This window comes from Dipodomys merriami, unplaced genomic scaffold (assembly GCF_024711535.1).
Source record: "Dipodomys merriami isolate MVZ:Mamm:240054 unplaced genomic scaffold, mDipMer1.0.p SCAF_54, whole genome shotgun sequence".
In the NCBI taxonomy this organism is placed as follows: domain Eukaryota; kingdom Metazoa; phylum Chordata; class Mammalia; order Rodentia; family Heteromyidae; genus Dipodomys; species Dipodomys merriami.
Genome location: NW_027206113.1, coordinates 9,216,062 through 9,240,093, shown reverse-complemented (window position 1 = coordinate 9,240,093; position 24,032 = coordinate 9,216,062). Strand labels below are relative to the sequence as shown.

The 24,032-nt window shown below is 40.6% G+C and overlaps 1 pseudogene; it reads left to right on the top strand.

The window, feature by feature from the left end:
• Positions 1-891: 891 nt before the first annotated feature.
• The window catches only part of LOC138811611 (tubulin beta-2 chain-like), a 48,505-nt pseudogene continuing 25,364 nt past the window's right edge, over positions 892-24,032 (top strand).

The window sequence follows — 24,032 nt, the reverse complement described above, 5'->3', positions numbered from 1 at the left end:
AAGTTCCCAACACTGTGTGACTGGCATTATCTCAGGTCAGGTATAGAAATCTGGCTCAGCTGGGTGACATGAGGTTGTTGTCAGCTGACTGTGGGACTGCAGTGTCACCCTGGCCTTTCTGAGCAGATATTAACCCAAGATCATTCATGGGAATTGGGGGAATGCCTGGCCTCCTCCATAAGCAGGATTATCATAAGGTCTTAGCTAATAGTTTCACCCATTTGCAGTTATGATATCAAGAGGGGCATGCACAGACAGTGAGGGACTCAGTCAGAGACAGGGCCCAGCTGCCCCTTTGCTGATGCTTGCTGCCAACACTATCTAAATCAGAATTATTGGATTGTGGATATGGTGCCTCAGTTGGGGATGTCTGGCTTTCCCTTCCTGGCTCTATAGTAATGGATTCTTCTATTGTTAGAGTAATGGCTCTTTTTTCTTACTAATGCCTCATTTCCTCTGTAGCAAGCTCTCAGAGTGGATGTTCTCTCCAGGATCATGTACATAACTCCTTTCATATGAAAATGGTTGTTGATAAAATCTGCCATTTAGGTGAGATGAAGACAAAGGTTTCCTTGGTTCAGGTTAATTCTGAACCACACAGCAAGCCCAGCAGCTGTAGACTGTCTGAAAGCAAGGGAGCCAGCCTGCATCCCAGTGAACCATATTTATGGACACAGACATTTGCATTTCATGTAGCATCATGTGTCACAAACTATTTTCATAGACTGCATGCAGTCAGGTAAGAACAAGACTTGCCCTGCTAGGTGTAGTCTTTGTTCTCTGTGACAGACAAGCAGATGGATTGCTCACATCCATTGTTGCTCACATGGAACTCCCCTGATTAGTGCTGATTATTCCATGTTCTACAGCCCGTTCAGGACATGATTGAGAATGCTGGACCTGGCCAATTGTGCTCTGAACCATGTGGACATGAACTTCTTGGCAGACTGTATCCATGCTGCCCAGCTGGATGTGTTGCACCTCAGTAGACACAATCTGCTTCATTTATATCCCTCTACTTTCCTCAAGCTCCGGCAACAGGTTGCCCAGATAGTGCGGGTGTGGACCCCAGTGGAGTGTGCTATTACCCATAGCTATGTGGTCATGATGATCCTGGGCCTGTGTTCCTGCCTCTATCTCTAGGAGCTCAAGTTCCTTGCTAACCTGCTGTGAGCCTGCACCCTCAAGCGCCTCTTCTCTGCACTGTGTAAACTCCCTGAACTTCATTACATGGAGTTCCTGGTGCCTAAGAAATACTACCTGGAGAGTACCAGGATGAGCTGGCCATGTCCACATATGATCAGTAGAAATATGCTTGATTGCAGAAGAGCTGCATGCCATGCTACTATGGGCCAAGCAGGAAGACATCCCCACCTCCCACCACTTTTCTGGAGTTTTCACCCAATAGTTAATGAGACCAGCCATGAGCTTGGTGCTTTCTTGTTTCAAACTTTCAAAACTGCTTTATAAAACTTTCCCAGGGGCTGGGAAGGTGGCTCAGTGGTAGAGCGCTTGCCTTGCATGCTCGAGGGCCTGGGTTTGATTCCTCAGCACCACATAAACAAAAAGAAAACCCCGGAAGGGGCGCTGTGGCTTAAGTGGTAGAGTGCTAGCCTTGAGCTGAAGAGCTGAGGGACAGTGCCCAGGCCCAGAGTTCAGGCCCCACGACTGGACCCAAAAAAAAAAAAAAAAAGAGAAAACTTTCCCAGAACATTAAAACAAGTAGAGTAGGCCCTTGAATTGTGCTAAGGAAATGTCTTGCATTTCAACCAGCCCTGTTGCCCAGAGATCAATCCCTATATCAGATCCTAAGGCTAAGATGTAAGCAACTGTAGTTTCAATGAAAAACCTTTGTTAGAGAAAGCTGTAGATACACATGACAGACAATGTAGGAAGAAAACATGCCTTCTAAATGTGACATCGGAAGCCCTGGGGTTCAATTCTTTTTCCTTTTTTGTGCCAGTCCTGGGGCTTGAACTCAGGGCCTTTTCACTGCCCCTGAACTTCTTTTACTCAAGGCTAGCACTGTACCACTTGAGCCACAGCACCACTTCTGGTGTTTTCTGCTTATGTGTTGCTGAGGAATCGAACCCATGAATTCATGCATGCTAGGGAAGCATTCTATCACTGAGCCATATTCCCAGCCTCCTGGGATTCAATTATAGGACTAGGTGAAGCTGTTACAGCAGAGGTCCAGGCATTGTGGTAGAGTGTTCAATTGGACCTAGGGCAGCATGTGCTGGAAGCAGTAACAGGGAAAATTCAGATCACTTGTCACAGAATACAAATAAAAGGTAATGGGTACATTTCTTATCAAGCATTGTTGCCTCCCACTTTGTTTCCTCTTACCATCCCTAATAAGAAATGTACTCATTACCTTGCTCATGTACTCATGTAATTGTAACTTCTCTGTAAGGTATTTTCACAAATGCGTGTGTGTGTGTGTGTGTGTGTGTGTGTGTGTGTGTGTGTGTGTGTGTGTGTGTGTGTGTGTGTGTGTGTGTATAAATACAAATAAAAGAAGATCTCATAGAAAAACAAACAAGAGAAAAAGACTGAAAATGAAAAGTAAAATGGAAAGGGAACCCGACTTTTGGGCCTAGCAGAAACTCAGCAGATCTGGTAGGAATTGTTCTGCATGGTGTGGCAATATTTCCTGGAGAATGTTTGCAGGGAATAGAAGCAGGGCTGGTTTTTGGTTGTTACCAGTGGCTTTGTGCTTGTTTTGCTCTGCATCCAGCTCAGTGAAAGCCTGATTTGAGGGTATCTCATGAGTAAGAGATGCTCCAGTATTTCTTAGTAAAATTCATATTCCATTTTCTGCTGAGCAGCTAGATTCATTTGACCACCAGCCTCTACCACTCCCAAGCCTCGTCCTTTGGTTCTACTAATCAGAGCCAGCCCTAGCTCTGGGAACAGGCATTAGAACTCTATTCTGTTACAGTAACATTCTTACCTGCCAGTGGCAGTCAACAGAGAGACCCAGTTCTCCTTTAGAGATGCCAGAGACCTTCTGCAGCTAGCTGAATCACAACTAGCTACCAACACTTTTCTGTTCAAGAGTTCCTATGACTCTAACAGAAGTCACATACTGGGGACTCTTTTCATTGCTCTCACTAAAACGCCACAGCACTGTATAACCTGATGTCCCCACATTCTGCTGCAGGAAAGGTAACAGGCTGGAATCTGTGCAATTTGGCTTGAAAAATTTGTTACAGTGAGTGAAAGATTGATTCCTGCCTAATTCCTCCAGCTCAAGCAAGACACCAGGTACAAGAAAACAAGCGTGGCCACATGCCTGTCAGCAGGCAGGTTCCAATCAGTGCCTGGCCAAGGATATAACACTTGGTCCCCAGGGGACAATAGCCCTTCATCCAGTGTAGAACATTCAACTTGTGGGCCTGGTCAAGGAAGTCTCCTTGTGGCCTAAGAGAGCATAAGCCACTTTTTATTTTCTGCTTCTTTGTGAAAACAAGCCCTATATAAGTCCATCCAAAATATAGTCCCTCAAACAACCTCCAAACCTGAAAGGTCTATGCACCTTGCTGGCAATAAACAGTCCCCACCTGTTGATCATTGAGTCTGGCCTATTCCTTTTCTGTTTTCCTCCATTTTCTTAACAGTGAGAATGCTGAAACAGGTATGTGGGTTCAGGAGACAATCATTCCCAGGTTGCCAATGGATGTTCATGGCTACTTCTAGATTTTAGGTCTGATCCTACTCTATTCTTACTTTGAGGTTACCTGAGATATCCTTAAAACAAATTCCCCTCATTAGTATCTAAGACAACTTAATCACTGTTATTTCAATTCTTACAGGGTCTGAGAATGAGTCCATCAAAGCGGGCTTAGAGATTAAAGAAGTTTGTTAGGTGTTACAGAAGTTGTCCTGCCAGGGACACAGTGTAGACTTGGGAGCTAACACTATGACCCTAAACATGAACACAGCCTAGGCTAATGAAGGCAAAAAACACAAGCAGGTACAAGCTGCAAAGTTCTATTAGTATGATAACATCAACTTTTTTTTCCAAACAAGGGACTTTTACAATGGCAATTTCCTGTTATTTCATTCCTCAGTTTCAAGCAAGAGATTATTGCATTCCTCAGTTCCCCATAAGAGGTTAATATTCTGACTCAGTGTCCTTGCTTGGTCTTGGGGTCTTTAATCCTAAGAGATCCTTACATTCCCCTTTCTTTTTGTAACTGAGTCAAATTCTTGACTCTTTTTCCTGACTCAGGAGGCTGTACTGGGCCTGAAGGGCCATCAGCTTGACAGTCCCAATTATTTTTTCTATAAGTGATATCAAAGACTTAACCACACAGGAACCAGTAATAACAAGTAGAAGAAATAGTATAATTGCTGGTGGCTAGGGATACTAGCCACCAGGCCAAAAGGCTTTGAACCCATACTAGATCTAGTTTAGCAGATGGATGCTGGTGGAGTCCTTCACACAGTTTACCTACAACCTTTATGTTTTCTTCTCCAGCCGTGATTCATTTACACAGTATCAGCACTCTTCCCTTAGAAAAACATAGGTTCCCTCTTTGGAAGCTGTGAGAAGGTCTAGTGCCGTATGATTCTGCAAGGCCACCCCCGCTAGAGAGTTCAGTTGTCTTTGTATGCATGCCAGAGACACTGAAGAGGCATGAGTATCCTCATCTACCCTCTCCTCAAATTCTTGAGCAAGTTTTAAACTATGTCTTACAGCACCTCCAGCAAAAGCTGCTCCTCCAACAGAGGTAACCAGACTCATCCCTAACATTATAGGAATAAAATCTGTCCTCTTGGTTAAGAGGTGGCATAACAATCTCTGAAAATTTTCACTTTTGGTATAAAGATTTAATTGGGGAACTGCTGTTATCAAAATCCAAGAGGCCAAGGTTGGATTAATGTATGACCATAGGCTTCCATTGCACCAGAACATAGTAGGAGAAGGGGTGTGACATCAAGATACCTGAAGCAGTTTGTCATATTCCACAAGTTGAGTTGGTTGGTAAAATTAAATTGCTACAATCAGGGACATTACAATAGCAGAAGTAAGAAAACTGTCCCCTTGTCTCTGATTTTAAACTGCCAGTGGTAGTTAACATCATTTAGAGCACAGAAGCATAAATGAAAAATTATGATGAGATGAGTCTTAGCTTGAGAGGCTTTTCAGGGTCCATCCATTTGTCTCTTCTGGTAGCAGGGCCACCTTAAGTGGTGAAGCGTGGATCCAGGACCAGATCCCATTCACCTTGACAGTGGTTGGAGCTGTTAGGATAGCAGTATAAGGTCCTTTCCACTGAGGATAGTTAGTTTTTTTTATGTCATATGACCCACACAGTGTCTCATGATCAGTAATTAGGGCCAACTACAGGGGCTGCCTGCAGGAGTGCCTGAAATTGGGAATGGAGTTCCTGTTGAACAGTCTGCAGTGCCTGTAAAGACTGGAGCAGTCATCTATGTCAACATTGCAGTTTTTAAGCGAGGATACAAGAAGGATGGTCTGCCAAACATCATTTCACAGGGCATAAACCCTTTGGAATAGACAATGCAATGGGAGCGCAAAAGGGCAAAGGGAAGGAGTCATTCAGTCATGGTAAATTTAAGAGAATCCCCTCTCACAACGAGTCTACCTGGCTGCTCTAATTAGCTAAACCAGCATCTAGATTGAAGTGGGCATATCCTTCCTCCCTACCATACAGATAAACATAAAGAATAGTTCCACATCAATTCACCCATCCTGACTCTATGTATATGAAAGCTAGTTTAATTTCATACCAACTTACTCATAAGCTTCATTTTTAAGACATACTCCTACCATTTGTTACATACTTAAACTTTCTGGGGTTTGTCTTCTTCCCCTTTTCACTGTGACAAACATTTTAAGACAATCCTTATTTTTATATCTTTTTTTTTTTTAATCCAGATGAGATTTTTTTTCAATTCCTTTCTAAGGCTTTCTTTACTACACTCTTTCTTTCCCTGAGTTTCTTTGTGGCTTTTGGGCCCATTTTGCTTCTTTGGCTTGAGGAACCAGGTTATCAGAACTGCCTCAAGGCATCCCTTGGGTGGAGAATTTTGTTAAATTTTTAATTCTAATAGCAGGGGTGAGTTTCATTCCTCCTACTACCTCCATTGATAAAGATCTCTCCTTTATAGCTATTGTTGGAAGCGGCCTTTTACCAAACCCAAACCAAGCAAGGATTTGATTGTAGAGTGGATTTCTAGTTTCCTAATCCTTGAAGTGCCTGAGGCAAGCCAGTGATATCATCCTTGCCCTCAATATCTACTGTGGGAATAGAGAGAGTTACTGGATATCACTGAAATAATATACCACAGACTCAGTTTCAGCAGATCCAAAGCAGCTTTCCACTGGGAAGCAGTCAGAGGTGATGGAGTCAGGCAGGAGTCCAGTCCACTGTCACTATGGTCAACATGGTCAGGATGACAACATAGATTTCCTTCCAGATGACTATAAGGCCGTCCTTGAACTTTATCCAGAAGGGTGGGTAGAAGCAGCAGCAGGGTCCCACACTGACTCAAAAGGGTTATCACACATTTTTCTGGGCTGCAAATTTCTACTAAGACTGGTTAAGGATATGTGGCATAGGCTTGATAGGCGGGTGTCCAGCTGGTTTTTAAGGCAACATTTGAGGCAGTGGCCCAGGACAATTGACCAGGGTGACAACTTTTATTAACTAGATAGTTCTTTTAATAAGGCTTGTAACCATTTCCAAAATGTGCAGTCTCCACACTTACACACTGTTAGAACTATGTCCCATGCCTCTTCCTTTTCAGGTAAGGAAAAAATGATTTCTGACCCCTTTTTGTGGCCATCAGTACTTTAATACAAGAACACATACACAAAGACATTAGAGAGGGATATGATACAATTCAAATAACATCTGGAGCTTGAAAATATTGTGCAAATGTGAATGTCTTAGAATCAGTAAATGAGAGTGGTTATATAAGATGTTAATAGTATGTTCATAATAAAAAAGCAGTGAAGAAGTATGTGGGAACTCTCACTACTCTTTGCAACTCTTCTTTGAGTTTAAAATAATTTCAAAACAAGAAGGCTTTCAAGACAAGATATGGCTTAAGTATATCCATCCCATATTTTTTGGTTTTGTTTTTGAGAAAAGTGTTAAATCTTTAAAGAGGAAGCATTCACCCAAAGGGAGACAAAACATTCAAATCCAACTTTGACTCCCTAACCTGTGGCATATATCTCTGAATTTTTTATTTCCCTATAACTTCTCAAAGTACAAGATAGTTCTCAATTTGACACTTCGAGATTTGACTCATGGAGGTCGTTGGCACCAAAGGTGAGCAAGTAAGAAGCAACATTAGCCAGGCACCAGTGGTTCACACCTGTAAACCTAGCTACTGAGGAGGCTGATCTGAGGATCACGATTCAAAACCAGCATGGGCAGGAAACTCCCTGCAATTCTTTTTTATTTTGGCGTGGGGGTCGGGTGGTGGGGCCTGAACTCTGGGCCTGGGTGCTGTCCCTCAGCTCTTCAGCTCAAGGCTAGCACTCTACCACTTGAGCCACAGCGCCACTTCTGGCTTTTTTTTTTCTGCTTATGTGGTGCTGAAGAATCGAACACAGGGCCTCAAGCATGCAAGGAGAGCTCTCTACCACTGAGCCACCTTCCCAGCCCTCCCTGTGATTCTTATCTCCAAATAATCACCAGAAAACCAAATAGAGTTCTCAACCTCAGCTGAAGAGCACAAGGACAACGCCCAATCCCAAAGTTCAAGCCCTACTACCACCAAAAAAAAAAAAAAGAGAAACAACATTAAAGCTGTTTGTTTTTTGGGCTTTGTGTATAAGCTACACATCCCTCAATTGTGAAATCATACAGTTTGGCTTTCCTTACCATGCCTTTTTCTCATAATATTCTGCATAATCTCCACTTATTTATGATGCATTAGGCTTTGCAGCAATAAATAAGCCCCATGATGAAAGTACCTCATTCTGTTCACAGCTTTGTACCCAGTATTCAGGACAACACTTGATATTCACTGAAAAGAAAAGAGACCATTATAATAAGAGATAATGCCTCGATAAAAGACATAAGGTCTGGGGATATCAACTTCCCACCCCCGCCTCTACCTCGAGAGCCCTCAAACAAGCCCAGATGAGCTGGTTTCTAAGATGATGTCCAGGTCCAATAGGCACTTTGGGCAGGTGACGTCTCTCCTGGGGACAGAGCAGCCAAAGCTTTTGCAAAACTATTGCTGGAAACTTATTTTGGAACTCTTGTGACAAAAGAACACTGAGAATTGCTTTGATGTGCTGATGTTTTCATCAATTTCTTGGTACTTCAAAGACAAAATAGTCGAGAAGCCAGCAGCAACAGCTAGCTCTGCTCAAAGCTTCAGGGTAATCCGTTTGTATGACTCTTCTAGCTCCACTAGGATTAAGGTGCACTCCCATCCATAGATGGTGAATTTGCCAACACAATGCTACAAATGACCAGACTTCATTTCTTTAGACAGCCTAAGTAGTTTGTGTGTAAGTAATAGGTAGCTACCTCTTGCTGTCCCCTCCAATGTCCCTGGGAACATCAGCTTTTGATGTTACATTGGCAATATAGGAATTGTATACATGACCAAGGGTGGAGCCACAAAGAGGCACTCCAGCCCAGGAATGCTAGCTAGTAAATGGAGAGGCCTCATGGACGGAAGACCATATTCCAAGCAATTTCCAATCTATGACTCTTTCTCTAAGCTCTTTTGGGAGGTCTTCTTTTTCACTGTTGTCTTTTTCATTCATTCCATATTAGCTGCAGCTCTGAGTGCAGAGTCAAAATCCTGGCAGATGGGATTGGGCAGAAACCTGAGTTACTGCCCAAAGAGGTATTATGTCTCATTCTCCCTGGAGACAGAATGCATCTTCCAAGAAAGCTTGCTCAGCCTTTTGGAGAGGAGCACACATGAGCTGAATCCTGACAACAGGAGGAAGAAAACTTCAGAGGAGGTTTCAGGAGCCAGGGGGCAGAAAAGTCTTTTTTGTTTGTTTGTTTTATTATTAGTAAGTTTTATTGTGAAAACATTGTACAGAGGGGTTACAATTACATGAACAAGGTAATGAGTACATTTCTTATTAAGCATTGTTGCCTCCTTTTTTTCCCCTTACCATCCCTACCAGCCCAACACCCTCCCCCCCCCCGCTGAAAAGTCTTTACATTACAAGGGACAGTCACTTCCATAGGAAGTGTCTAAAGACTAGAAGTACCCTGTGGACAGTGTCAGCTGGCAAAGGCAGACTCAACCATCAGTTGATTTCATTCAGGCATAACATCCCAGTACTTGTAATATTCAGTTGTTGAAACTCAGGGGTTTGAGGACAACACAGGACTTACATCCAAGTTCACTGTAGAAAAAGCAACTGAAATGTGCTCTTTCCTAAGGTTGTAAACAAGTAGCCTTATTCAAACACCAAACAATAAAACCAGATTACATTATGTGTTTTCATGCGTATTTGTGTACATGCACAAGAGACCTGGGCCTGTACATGGTCCCTGAACTTTATTACTTAATGCTAGCGTGTTCTGTCACTTGAACCACAGCTCAACTTCTAGTAGTTAAGTGAAGGTAAGGTTCTCGTGGGCTTCACTCTTACTAAGCTGACTTTGACCCACAATCCTCAGATCTCAGACTCCTGAGTTGCTAGGAATACAGGCTTGAGCTATTGGAATCCAGGGGTTCTTTAAATGCCAGGAATGGGATGGATAGATGACTAGTTCCAAGGTAATGATGAGATTATGCATGTCTGGGTAGAAGGTGAGAAAAGGGAGAAAGGATATAAAAAGATTGGAGCTAGAATATGGCAGGGAGATGCCTCATGTGGTGAAGGCTTCGGTAGGGTCTAGTGGGATGAAATCACAGGCTTTGAGACTGTCAGTTTTGGCTGCCTCCATCTTGAAACCATGGACAGAATGGGTAAGCTTTCTATGGCTAGAAGCCCTTTGGGTGATGACACAAACCATAGGAGGTGTATGAAGATAAGAAGTCACCCAGGGGTGGCTCACATTTGTAATCCTAGCTACTTGGAAGGATGAGATCTGAGGATTGTGTTTCAAAGCCACCCTGGGCAGGAAAGTCTATAGCCTCTTATATTTAATTAACCAGCAAAATATTGGAAGCAGAAGTGTGGCTAAAATGGGAGGCTGACAACCTTGAACAAAAACAGCTAAGGAAGAGCATGAGGCTTTCTGTTCAAACTCCAGTACTGGCACACAAAATAGAGCATAGATAGACAGACAGACAGACAGAAAGATAGATAGATAGATAGATAGATAGATAGATAGATAGATAGATAGATAGATAGATAGATAGATAGATAGATAGATAGATAGATAGATAGATAGATAGATAGATAGATAGATAGATAGATAGATAGATAGATAGATAGATAGATAGATAGATAGGTAGATAGACAGACAGACAGACAGACAGATAGATAGATAGATAGATAGATAGATAGATAGATAGATAGATAGATAGATAGATAGATAGATAGATAGATAGATAGATAGATAGATAGATAGATAGATAGATAGATAGATAGATAGATAGATAGATAGATAATGGACTAATGGACTAATGGACTTCAGGTACTGTAAGGAATATCCTATCTCAAGTTGGGAGACATGGACTGGAGATTGGGGTGGTCAGTCTTCAGTGTGCAACCATAAAGCTTCCCTATCTGATAGAAACCTGGTGGGAAGAAAAAGCCATGCCAGTGTGTCAGGGTGATGTCAGGGCCAGCTCTAAAGCAAGAAGGCTATCAGAATCTGTGTTCTGCCTATGAAGAAGAGAACTCATTGCTCTAGAAAGTGAGGGAATTGATACCTAAATTACCCATCTTGAATAGAAATGGAAGTGGAGTTCTTTTTACGATAACTTAATATTATGTCTAAGAGCTATTTCTGTACATACTACCTCCTAAATAAAAGCAGGTTTATTGACAAAAATACCAGTTATGTATGATTATACATTTCAATAAAACAATTGTAGTACTTAATACTTTAGGGAATATACTACAGTATTTGTTCTGAAAATGTTTATTCCCTATTTTTACCTGATACATAATGTACTATGTGCTACCACATGTTGTTCAGATGCATGTATAACATGGCATATTTTTTAAATCAGAGTAATTCTAGTGTGAGTTAGTGCAAAGTAGTCAATCAGAACATGTGGTCTATAGAACTGGCAGATGGCATGATCAGCTGCTAAACCAAAGCTAGCTGACATGGATATGGGCGAAGAGGGCTACAGAAGAATAAAGAGTATGCTCAAAATGTTGAGTACATAAGGATGGGGCAATAAATCTTTGAAGTCATAACATTACAAGAAACAGAAAGGATAGCCACCAATCGGAAAGCCATCTTCAAGGTCTACAATTCTCCCTATTTAACCCAAGACCAATCTCTGTAATGAGGAAGATGGCCAAGATGGCTGACCTGGGCCGAATTGCCCTTTTCTCTGTGGTGTGTCTATAATATGTGCTCTTTGTTATTTTTCTCTTCTACTAAACCCTTCGATCATCTTTACATATGTTTTCTTCTTACCTGAATTCTCCTTATGCTGGATGCAAGGACCCAGGTTGGATAGCTGCCTTATAATTTGTGGTAACATGTAATGGATTCGATTAAGTATGTTTTATTCTGATTTAGGCTCAATGAATGGACACAATTCTATCTGTCTGTCTGATCTGTTCAAATACATCATTTATAGTGAACACAATAAAAATTCTGTCTTCAAGCCTTAAATATTTGTCATTACCTATCTGTCACCCTTGTATGTGAAGGTACACCTGAACCTCTTCTTCCTAAGTGTACTTTATACAAACATTTGGGACTACATAATTTCTTGAGCATGGTCTGGTTAGATGAAGACAGCTATTTGTGTTTAGACAGTATCTCAATATGTTGCTTAGGTGAGCCCTGAACTAGAGTTCAAGTGAGCTTCTGGCTTTAGGTTCCAGAATAGCTAGAACTATAGACATATGAGACAAGCCGAGATGGTCAGAAAAGATGATGCTAGGCGAAATGAACCCCAAGATAACTCTATTATTTTTAACACTTTGCTTTTGTTTTGCTTCCTGTGTCAAGAATACCTTTTCCTTTCAATAGGCATGTAGTATTTTAAGAATTGCTTTCCAGTTAGTTGAATACATGCAGTAATAATTTTATCACCTAGGTTATTTTTCCAGACCTTGCCTAGGACGGACATATGGTGCTGAGGCATGCTTGCCCAGAATATCTTCCTCTCTCTGTGACTTATTTTGAGGAATATTCAGATGTATTTAGCTGGGTCAAAGATGAGGCATATTTCATTACTTAATGTACTTTGTCAAGCTGTCCACAAAACATTTAATTAATTTGCTCTCCCAACAATAGATTCTAATTTCTTGCTTTCTCTGCAAATTTCACAGTATTTAAAAAAAGAAAAAAGAAAAAATTTCTGCCAGGTGCTGGTGGCCCACGACTGTAATACTTGTTACTCAGGAGGCTGAAATCTGAGAATTGTGGTTCAAATCCAGCCCTGGCAGGAAAGTCTGTGAGACTCTTATCTCCAATTAACCACCAGAAAACTGGAAGTGGAAATTTGGCTCAATGTGGTAGGGCTCTAGTCTTGAGCAAAAAAGCCCAGGGACAGTGCCTGGACCCTAAGTTCAAACTCTATGATCAACAAAAACAACAATTCTAATAGACACAGAGAACTCTTCTGATATTTGCTAAAAGCATATTTCTTTGTCCCCTTGCTTATATGTTATACCTCAGAAAGTAAGACAACTGAGAATTAAGGAATTTAAAATTAAAAGAGAACTCCACCTCCTAGGATTTCTATCTTGCCCCATTAGCAACACTGCTCCACCAGAGCCTTGCGTTACAAGAGAGATAGTATATACAAAGAAACTTGCATGAAATAAGGAAGGCAGAAGGAGGCTGTCCTCTGCTGCCCTACCAGCACCCCAGGCATTGATTCCTGGTAAGCAGAGACACATCAGTGTGGAAGATAGTTGACTTCGAGTATTTTATTCTCTAGATAGAACTGGAGTATAGGGAAGTGGGCACTGAGCATGGAGCTAGTTAGCTGGCAGGCAGGAAAAGAGAATTTTCTTATTTCAAGGTCAGAAAAGACAAATGAAGTGTAGGTTCACAGCTGGAGTCATAGATCCAAGTGCCAGCATTGCTGCTTACCAAGGAACTCAGGCTCATATCCCTGAGCCTCAGTTTATTTAAAGAGTGTTGAGTACAGTGTACTGTATCATCCTTGGCATTTGGGTGAATTGTAAAGGGAAACATGCAGGTAGGCAGAATTCAGGAGGCACATCAATTCAGTGAATGATTTTATTTCACAAATCAAGTGAGGCTTAAATTGAGGGCTTCCACATGTGTGCACCTCCTCTTCTAAGATCCCTAACAAGGGGCTAGGACAACTCTGTGTCTCTGTGGCCCTTTCGATCCCCTATGTTTTTCCTTTCAGTGTCTTTTCCAAGACAAGCTCTAGTGCATTAAGCAGCCTTTAATGTAGGCAAAAGAAACACTGAGAGCTATTCCCAATGCTTAGACAAGAATCTCCCACTGGCATTACTGATGATCTTGTCTAATGTAAAATCTCACCTATCCCCTAGGGTCATTAAGGCCAGCGATGGACACAGCTAAGTCCATCACTTTGTTGCCTGTATTTTCCATGCCACATATTAGTGAGATACCCCTTCTATTGTTCAGCTATCTTGGGGAGGGCAGAGATAGCTATGCCAGCAACAAAGAAAGGTACTTTCTGCTTTATTAAGCTGGCACAGGGAGGAGCTTCTCTGTGGAACAAGTGGCCAAGGATGCTGCTTGCTTCTATGGCAACCCAACATGCAGCCAGCATTCAGGGTTAGCTCTGTCCACCACATTTAACAGAACTGAAAAACGTGGCAGAATTTCTGTTATTTCTGAAAGACCAGGTTACACTTTAATCACTGGTTGTAATAGCTAATCTGAGAGGGTGATCTATCCCACTGCCCAGGGGCCTTGAAAAATTAGCTCAACTTCAAGGGTTACCCACAATGATTTCCATGGTGTCAAGTGAGTACAACATCAGCAGAGTGGGAAACAAATAAAAATAGATGCATTTGGGGCTATTCCAGTTTCCCATCCAGGAAACACGAATTCAAACAATCTTGAAAATACATTCTTAAAATATGGCTGCAGAATTTTAGCTCAAAAACACGAAGGAGAGATGGGAATTCCATTGCTTATTTGTCAGGACTTTTGATTGGGGCTGGCAAAAGGTGAACTGTTTTGTAAGACGTTGGTTGGGGTGAAGCCCCTGTCTCTGAGCAGGTTAGGAGAATGGCTTTACAGCCCAGAAGGATAGCAGAGGTTGGCAAAATTTTTTTCAGGGGACTGTAGTAAGGGCAGGGCTGGTCTACATCCCAGTTCAGCTGCAAATATGTCTGAAATCTGACCTGCTGCTTCCATTTTTAGTGTCTCAAAGCAATGCTTGACATTCTTCCTCGATAAATTGCCAATTTCTTCTGAAGCTCTCATATTCATTCTAATTGCCTATTATTCCCACCATAATATAAATAAGATAAATAAGCCATGTTTGCTGCAATTGCAATTTGTTGAAATTCTTATCTCTTTCTAAAAATTCCTGTATAGTTTTGATGGCTAAATGGTTATCTAGAAATATCTGCACAGTATCAACTTTGATAATTCAGGATTTTTTCTCTTCCTTTTCACTTTTGTTTCCCCTGAAGATTGAATCAAAGCCTGTGCATGCTACGTAGGTGCTATAGTATTTGAGTTATGTCCACAACCCCTTTTGTTTATACTTGGGGGTTATATAGTTTTGCTAATCTACTAGGGCTGGACTTGAACAAGAAATCTTCCTACTTTGGCCTCCAAAGAAGACAGTATTATACCTATATACCAGAACACATAGCAATTTTTTATTATTGTTTTTTATTGTGAAAATACCACACAGAGGGATTACAATTACATGGGCAAGGAAATGAGTACATTTCTTATCAAGCATTGTTGCTCCTCCTTTGTTTCCCCTTCCCATACCTTCCCATTTCCTCCTCCCTCCCCCCCTCCCCGCTAAAGTGGCAAAGTTTCTTTTTTTTTGCCCCATGACCGACAAAAATAAAAAATAATGAAACACATAGAAAATTTTTCTAGCTAAAATCTCCACAGGATCTATTTGTATATGAAAGAATTTTCCACAATTATTTGAAACTCATTAAAAAAAAGAGAATGTACCAAAAAAACGAAAAAATCACATAGTACATTAAAAGTGCAACAACAGGATGGGATGGTGGCTCAGTAGTAGAGTACTTGCCTCTATTTATTGCAATCATGTGGCCCTGGGTTCAATTCTTCAGCAACATCTAAACAGAAAAAGCCAGATGTGATGCTATGATTCAAGTAGTAGAACATTAGCCTTGAACTGAAGAGCTGAGGGACAGGCCCCAGCCCAGAGTTCAGGCCTCATGACCACCCGCCCCCTGCCAAAAATAAAAAATAAAAACAAGTAAATTTTTTGTATTTTCTTCCCACTATGATATATCCCCTGTTGTCACTGTATTTAATTTTGGTACTCTGGTATTTTATATACATTTATCTGAATAAGGAAAAGGAAGGGGAACAACAGAAAGGTGAGAAAAGATGACAGAGCAGCAATATACACAGAATAATATGTCGGAAATGATTGTACAACTTGGGGGGAAGGTGTAAGAGGGGAGGGAAATTATGAGAAAAATGAGGGAAGTGGTAACATGTTTGAGAAGAAATGCACATTCTACTTTACTTAGGTAAATGTAACCCCTCTGTACATCATCTTGAAAATAAAAAAAATATGAGTAAACATATGAATGATTAAGTGCTTGCAGCTGCACTAGTTCAAAAGACAGTTACCTTGATGGAATGCCATATGCATTAAATAATTGATGGTGATGTAATTAGCAAAGCAGATCTGTAGAAGGTGCATTTCTCCAATGTTTCAATTAGAGAAGATGGAAAAAGTTTCAAAGTAGATCACTGGACAACATCATTAATGTACTAAATTGCATGGAAATGCACATTTAAAAATATCTAAGTTGGCAATAGTAGATCTACTATGTGATCTTGTCCATATTTATTGCAATCATTAAGAAAGCTGTAGGTCCACCAATGATGAATGGGTAAAAGAAAAACACAATCCCTACGTATGTGTGTGTGTGTGTGAGTGAGTATACACATTTTTGGTTATGGGGCTTGTACTCTGGGCCTGGGCGCTGTCAGTTAGCTCTTCAGCTCAAGGCTAACACTGTACTTGAATCACAGTGCCAGTTCTGGTTTATCTTGTGGTTTATTCGAGATAAGAGTCTCATGGAGATGGAATTCCGGGAAGATGGAGGAGCAGAAGCTGGAGTCTAAACAAGCTCTCGCATAGAAAGCAGTTTTAGAGTTTCAGTGAACAGTCCTAAGCCAGAGAATCACACCAAGTGTGCCATCACAGAAAAGAGAGTCAAGCCAGAGAGAAAAAATCCAGGCTAGGAGACAGATCTGAGCTCTTGCTAGCAGCTGCGGCGGCGGCGGCGGCGGCGGCAGCGGTGGTGGCGGCGACTGCAGGGGCCATACCTGAACCACAGAGAGTCTGGGATGAAGGAGCCAGATGCAGCGGGCAAGTGGATTCTACTCAACACCAGCAAGAACCGACAAGGAGCGGACATCTTCATCCTGCAGTTCAGAGAACCAGAGATGACCCAGGAACCAAGACTCGGCGGAAGTAGAAGCCTGACATCCTCACTCCTTCCCAGGGAGCAGAGGAAGGAAGGCCACCCCTCCCACCCCCCCAGTATCGGAGATCTCCATCTTGGATACCGACAAAGCTCGTTGGAGCTGCTAGCCCCAACTCAAGCCTTGGAATGAAACAAGTCATTTAGCAGGTCAAAAGAACTTAACGGCGGCATGACCTGCCAGACTCAGCTCCACCCAGGGAAAAGTCACCCAGCTCAGGCGCCAGCCCTAGCAGTGGCTTTCTTCACTGGGTAATCAGAGCCAGAAGCTGCCCCTCCCTTCAGCAGCCTCGACAATCAATTGAAATTCAGTAAACAGAAACCCTGAGAATGGCTCCAGAGTGGGTGCTGTGAATTTCTCACAAACTAGCCAGCGTGAAAAGCTACTGTTTGTTGAAAGGCCTCAACTCTACCCAGAACCTAGCTTCATCACTGCAACTCCCTCTTTTGTGATTCTCAAAGTAGATCTGCCTCCCATTGAACTAGCCTTGGAGGAGGATCGCAAAATCCTGGGTAAAGCAGAGCATGTTTCTGCCTGTTAGAAAAAACTGACTTAAGAAACCAACCAAGACACAGGACCACAAGCAGACCAGAGACTCCAACAAGAGGCTGGTTACCTACACAAGGGAGATACTGGATTTTTCCCACCCATCCCCAAAAAATCAAAGAACTTTCTTCCTCCTCCTCCTCCTCTTCTTCTTCTTCTTCTTCTTCTTCTTCTTCTTCTTCTTCTTCTTCTTCTTCTTCTTCTTCTTCTTCTTCTTCTTCTTCTTCTTCTTCTTCTTCTTCTTCTTCTCCTCCTCCTCCTTCTCCTTCTTCTTCTTCTACTTCTTCTTCTTTTGGTACCTTATATAAATTTTTTTTTCTTTTCTAAAACTTTTTTTAATCTTTAATTTTTGCGTTTTTTAAAAAAAATGGTTTTCCAGTAACTTTTTATTCCTCTTATAATTTTTATTTTAGGGATACCTGAGTGTGCGTTTTTCTTTCTTTTTTTGTTTTCTTTCTCTTTTTTTCTTTTTTAATTATCTTTTTGTTTTTTGTTTAGCTCTACTGGACTGCTGATCTTTTTTCTTCCTTTCTTGTCCTTTTCACCATTTCCTCTCTTTTGTTCTTCTTTATGTGACTTAATTGTTGTCCTGCACATCCTCAGATAAACTCTTAGTTGACTATTAGACAATATCCCCCATTGTGTACACACTTAATCCACAAATTTATTACTCAATTCAAAACCTCTGAGGCTTAAATTCCTTAATAGCAGTACTACCTCTTTATACCTATATAATATTTTAAGCATTTTTATTTTTATTTTTATTTTTTTGGTCGGTTGTGGGCCTGAACTCTGGGCTTGGGCGCTGTCCCTTAACTCTTCAGCTCAAAGCAAGTGCTCTACCACTTGAGTCACAGCACCATTTCCGGCTTTTTTTGTATATGTGGTGCTGAGGAATCAAAACCAGAGCCTCATGCATGCAAGGCAAGCACTCTACCACTGAGCCACCATCCCAGCCCCTTAAGCATTTTTATTTTTAAGTTTTTCACATCTCCTTTATATCCGTCCCCTTCTCTCAATATATTCACGTTCTTCTCTAAATAGATTGTTTGTGTTCTGCATAATATTATTAATTTTTACTTTTATATTTTTTCTATTCTCTTTCTTTTCCCTTTCCATTTCTTCTTTTTTATCTCTCTACTTTCATCCTACACAACCTATTTCCTGCTTTGAGATTAGGACTTAGTTAACTCTCACTGTGCCTTCCCACATCAATCTATTACTTTTTTTAACCACGTCTCTCCCTAACCCTAATAATTTCTGGTTGTGAAAATTCTTCTTCGCGGTACGTAGCCCATTAACATACAGTTGTTTGATGTGGAATAGATGTATCTGTTGAACTAGATTGTATCTGTAGACTATTGTGTGTGCAAATTCAGACTTTGGTTGATGCTTGCCTTAAGATAGTGTACTAGCACAACACTGGAGCTCTTTTCATCTCAAACGGGCAGAGTAAGCTGGAAAAACACAAGAAAAATGGCAAACCCGGGTATCTCAATTCCCACTCTTGATAACCAGGGGTAGGAACAAATAATGAATAATCCAGAGGAGAGTTCCCAAATAGCTCTACAAACACTGCTGGCAAAAATGATAAATGAAAAGATTGAAAACATAAAAAGGACTCTGTATGAGCGTGATAGGGAGAGATAGGAGGCAATCCAAAAGTTTATACAGGAATATCATAAGCGCGAGGAAGCTACTCAAAAATTGATACAGGATTTGCGTGAGCAGCATGAGAATACACAAAGAGAAAGGCAGGAATGGCATGAGCAGGCTGAGAATACTCAAAGAGAACTACAGGAATCCCACAAAAGGGAGGAAGCTAGCAAAGAGTAATACAGGAATTGAGAGAGCAGGATGAGAATACACAAAGATCACTAAAGGAATTCATGGAATACATTAACAAAGAGCTGAAGGAAGTCAGGAAGACCAAAAAGGCAATGATAAATGGAACCTAACAGAAGGAATGGGAGTCCAAGGAAACCATAACTAATCAACTAAGTGATTTGAGAATAAACACTGAACATCAAATTAAGGAAGTAAAGAAGTTCATACAAGATCTAAAACAAAGCTTCAACAAAGAATTTGAAGCCATCAAAGCGACCAATTAGAAGGAAAAGAGATAAAAAAACAAAGTAGAAAGTCTGGACAGCAGGTTAGACCATGAAGAAGATCGAATCTCAGGGTCTGAAGACAGCCTAGATATTATAGAGAAAGAACATACTACCATCCAAGACAAGTCCAAGAAATATGATAGATCTGTCCAACACTTGGAAGACACCATCAGAAGACCTAATCTAAGGATAATGGGCGTAGAGGAGCACCTAGAAACAGAAGTTAATGTTCTAGGAAATTTGTTTAACAGGATTCTAGCAGAGAACTTCCCAAACATGCAAAAAGATAGGCCTATTCAGATACAAGAAAGTTTTAGAACCCCAAATAGACAAGAAGAATATAGAACATCCCACTATCACATTATAATCCAAACAGGATCAACTCAGACCAAGGAAAAGGTCCTTAAAGCTGTCAAGGAGAAAAGAATAATCACCTATAAAGGGCAACCAATTAGAATCACCTCAGATTTCTCAGCAGAGAAAAGCACAGCAAGAAGAGCCTGGAATGATGTATGCCATGCCCTAAAAACAAACAACTATCAACCAAGAATACTGTACCCAGCTTAACTCTCCTTCATAACTGAAGGCCAAATAAAAACCTTCCATAACAAAGAAAAATTGAAACAATACATCTCCACCAAACCAGCCCTACAAAAGATTCTTAAAGAGGTCCTACACATAGAAAATCAACAAGACCACAATAAAGGCCAAGAAACTGCACCCAAACTGAGAATCCAAGAACCTTAGGAAGAAACTAGTTTTCGCAGCCCCCAAGAAGGTGGATAACATGGCAGGAAATACCAAATACCCCTCAGTTCTATCTACTAATGTTAACGGACTTAAATCTCCAAGTAAGCGACATAGACTGTCTAGTTGGATTAAAAAACAAGTTCCTTCTATCTGCTGCCTGCAGGAGTCACATCTTGCCCGTAAAAACGAACACATTTTCAATGTTAAAGACTGGAACAAAATCTACCATGAAAACAGACCCCATAAATAGGCGGGAGTTGCAATACTAATATCAGATAAAATAGACTTCAAATTAAAATTCATGAGAAAAGATAAAGAAGGTCGCTACATACTAATTAAGGGATCCCTCCTTCAGGAGGATATTACAATTCTAAATATCTATTTACCAAACAATGGAGCACCCAAATTTATCAAAGAAACACTATTCTCCCACAAAACCCACATAGATCCAAAGACATTAATGGTTGGGGATTTTAACACACCACTCTCCCCACTAGTTAGATCAACTCGGCAAACACTCAACAGAGAAACCGCAGATCTAAACAGTTGCATAGGTCAATTAGATTTAATAGACATCAACCGCACATTACACCCAGCACCATCAGAATACACGTTTTCTCAGCAGCCCATGGAACATTTTCTAAAATAGACCACATTTTAGGCCACAAAGCAAACTCAGAAACATTGAAGTTATACCATGCATTCTCTCTGACCACAAGGGAATAAAATTAGAACTCAACACCAAAAGCCACCAAAGAAATTCTGGTAACACATGAGGCTGAACAACACACTGCTGAATCACGAGTGGAATATGGAAGACATTAGAAAGGAAATTCAAATGTTTATGCTATTCAACAAAAATGAACACACAAATTAACAGCTCCTCTGGGATAAACCAAAGGCAGTACTCAGAGGCAAGTGTATAGCTCTGACCTCCTACATAAACAAATTTGAGAGATCTGAAACCAATAATTTAATGACACATCTAAACCTCCTTGAAAAAGAGCAGCAAGATAAACCCCAATCCAGTAGAGGGAAAGAAATAATTAAAATTATATCAGAATTAAATTAATTAGAATCCAAAAACTATAGAAAGAATCAACAAACAAAGAGTTGGTTCTTCGAAACAATTAGCAAAATTGACAGACCCTTAGCAAATCTTATCAGAAAAAGAAGAGAACACACCCAAATTAATAAACTCAGAGATGAGAATGGAAACATCACCATAGAAACAACCAAGATTCAGAACATTATAAGGGAATACTTCTCAAAACTTTATGCTAATAAGTTTGAGAACTTGACAGAAATGGACCTTTTCCTAGCAAATACTGACATGCCAAAACTAAACCAAGATGAGTTAAACCATCTTAACAGGTCCATATCAAGCATGGAAATAGAAACAGCAATAAGAGACTTCCTGCTAAGAAAAGTCCAGGACCAGATGGTTTTACAGTGGAATTTTACAAGGCCTTCAAAGCAGAGCTCACACCAATACTCTTCCAACTCTTCAATTAAATTGAAATAGGAAAGTTCACTACCGAACACATTCTATGAAGCCATCATAACCCTCATCCCAAAACCAGGCAGGGACTCATCAAAGAAAGAGAACTATAGACCCATTACTTTGATGAACATTGATGCAAAATTTTTCAACAAAATTTTGGACAATCGACCTCAACAATTCATCCAAAAATCATACACTGCGATCAAACAGGATTCATTTCAGGGATGCAAAGCTGGTTCAATATACGCAAATCAATTAATATTATTCATCACATCAATAGGAGCAAGTATAAGAACCACATGGTTATCTCAATAGATGTAGAAAAAGCATTCGACAAGATCCATCACCACTTTATGATGAACGTTCTGGAAAAATTAGGAATCCATGGAACATTCCTCAATACAACAAAGGCTGAATATGACAAACTTACAGCCAGCATTATATTTAATGGTGAAAAACTAAAGCCATTTCCGCTTAACTCAGGAACAAGACAAGGATATCCACTCTCTCCACTTCTCTTCGATCTAGTATTGGAATGCCTAGCTACAGCAATGACACAAAATGCAAACATAAAAGGCATCCAAATAGTGAAAGAAGAAATAAAACTCTCCCTCTTTGCAGATGACATGATCTTGTATTTAAAGAATCCCATAGACTCCACTCCCAAATTACTCAAGGTGATTCAAAACTTTCGCAAGGTAGAAGGGTATAAAATTAACCCCCCAAAATCAATGGCTTTTCTGTATGCCAACAATGAGAAAACTGTGGCTGAAATTAGGAAAGTAACTCCATTTGTAATAGCCCCACAAAAAATAAAATACCTAGGAATTAACTTAACCAAAGAGGTGAAGGACCTCTATGATGAAAACTTTAAAATCTTGAAAAAGGAAATCAAAACAGAACTTCAAAAATAGCAAAACCTCCCATGCTCCTGGATTGGGAAGATTAAGATCGTGAAAATGGCAATACTTCCCAAGGCTATCTATAAATTCAACGTGATACCTATCAAAATTCCAAACTCATTCTTCAAGGAAATAGAAGAGGCAATCCAAAAATTCATGTGAAACAATAAAAGACCCCGAATACCAAAAACGCTCCTCAACGGAAAGAACACTGCTGGAGGAATATCAATACCAAATTTCAAACTACTATAAAGCCATAGTAATCAAAACAGCTTGGTATTGGCATAAGAACAGACCTCAGGACTAATGGAATAGAATTGAAAACCCAGAAATGATCCCAGAGACCTATAGCTATCTAATCTTCGATAAGGGAGCTAAAACAATAGAATGGAAGAAAGACAGCCTCTTCAGTAAATGGTGCTGGCAAAATTGGTTAACTACTTGTAGAAAAGTAAAGCTAGATCCTTATCTATCACCCTCCACCGGAATAAATTCCAAATGGATCAAAGACCTCGAAGTCAAAGCAGACACTCTGAAGACATTAAAGGATGGAATAGGAGAAACCCTAGGTCTCCTTGGCTCAGGCTGAAATTCTCTTAATAGAGACCCGGAAACACAACAAATCAAAGAAAGGTTGGAGCAATGTGTTTGCATGACTTGCTGAGCTTCTGCATGGCAAAGGTCATAGCTAGCAAGATCACTACAAAGCCCACGGATTGGGAGAATATCTTCACTAGCCATACAACAGGTAAGGGTCTCATATCTAAAATATACTTGGAACTCAAAAAATTAAATCCCCCAACAACAAATCCTCAAGAAACAACTGCTCAATAAATAAGTGGGCTAAAGACTTGAAGAGAAACTTCTCTGAAGAAGAAAGGAGTATGGCCAATAGACACATGAAGAAATGTTCAACCTCCCTAGCCATAAAAGAAATGCAAATCCAAACAACATTGAGATATCACCTCACTCCAGTTAGAACAGCAAAAATCAAGAACTCTAACAACAGATGCTGGAGGGGATGTGGACACAAAGGAACCTTACTTCATTGTTGGTGGGAATGTAATCTTGTTCAACCACTTTGGAAAGCAGTATGGAGGTTCCTCAAAAGACTCCACATAGAGCTCCCCTATGACCCAGCAATCCCACTTTTGGGTATTTACCCAAATGTTTACAAACAAGACCACACTAACACTACCAGCACAACTATGTTTATTTCAGCATTATTTACCACAGCTAAGATATGGCACCAACCCAGATGTCCCTCAGTAGATGAATGGATCAAGAAAATGTGGTATATATACACAATGGAATTCTATGCCTCCATCAGAAAGAATGACATTTCCCCATTTGTTAGGAAATGGAAAGGCTTGGAAAAAATTATATTAAGTGAAGTAAGCCAGGCCCAAAGAAACATACGTCCCATGGTTTC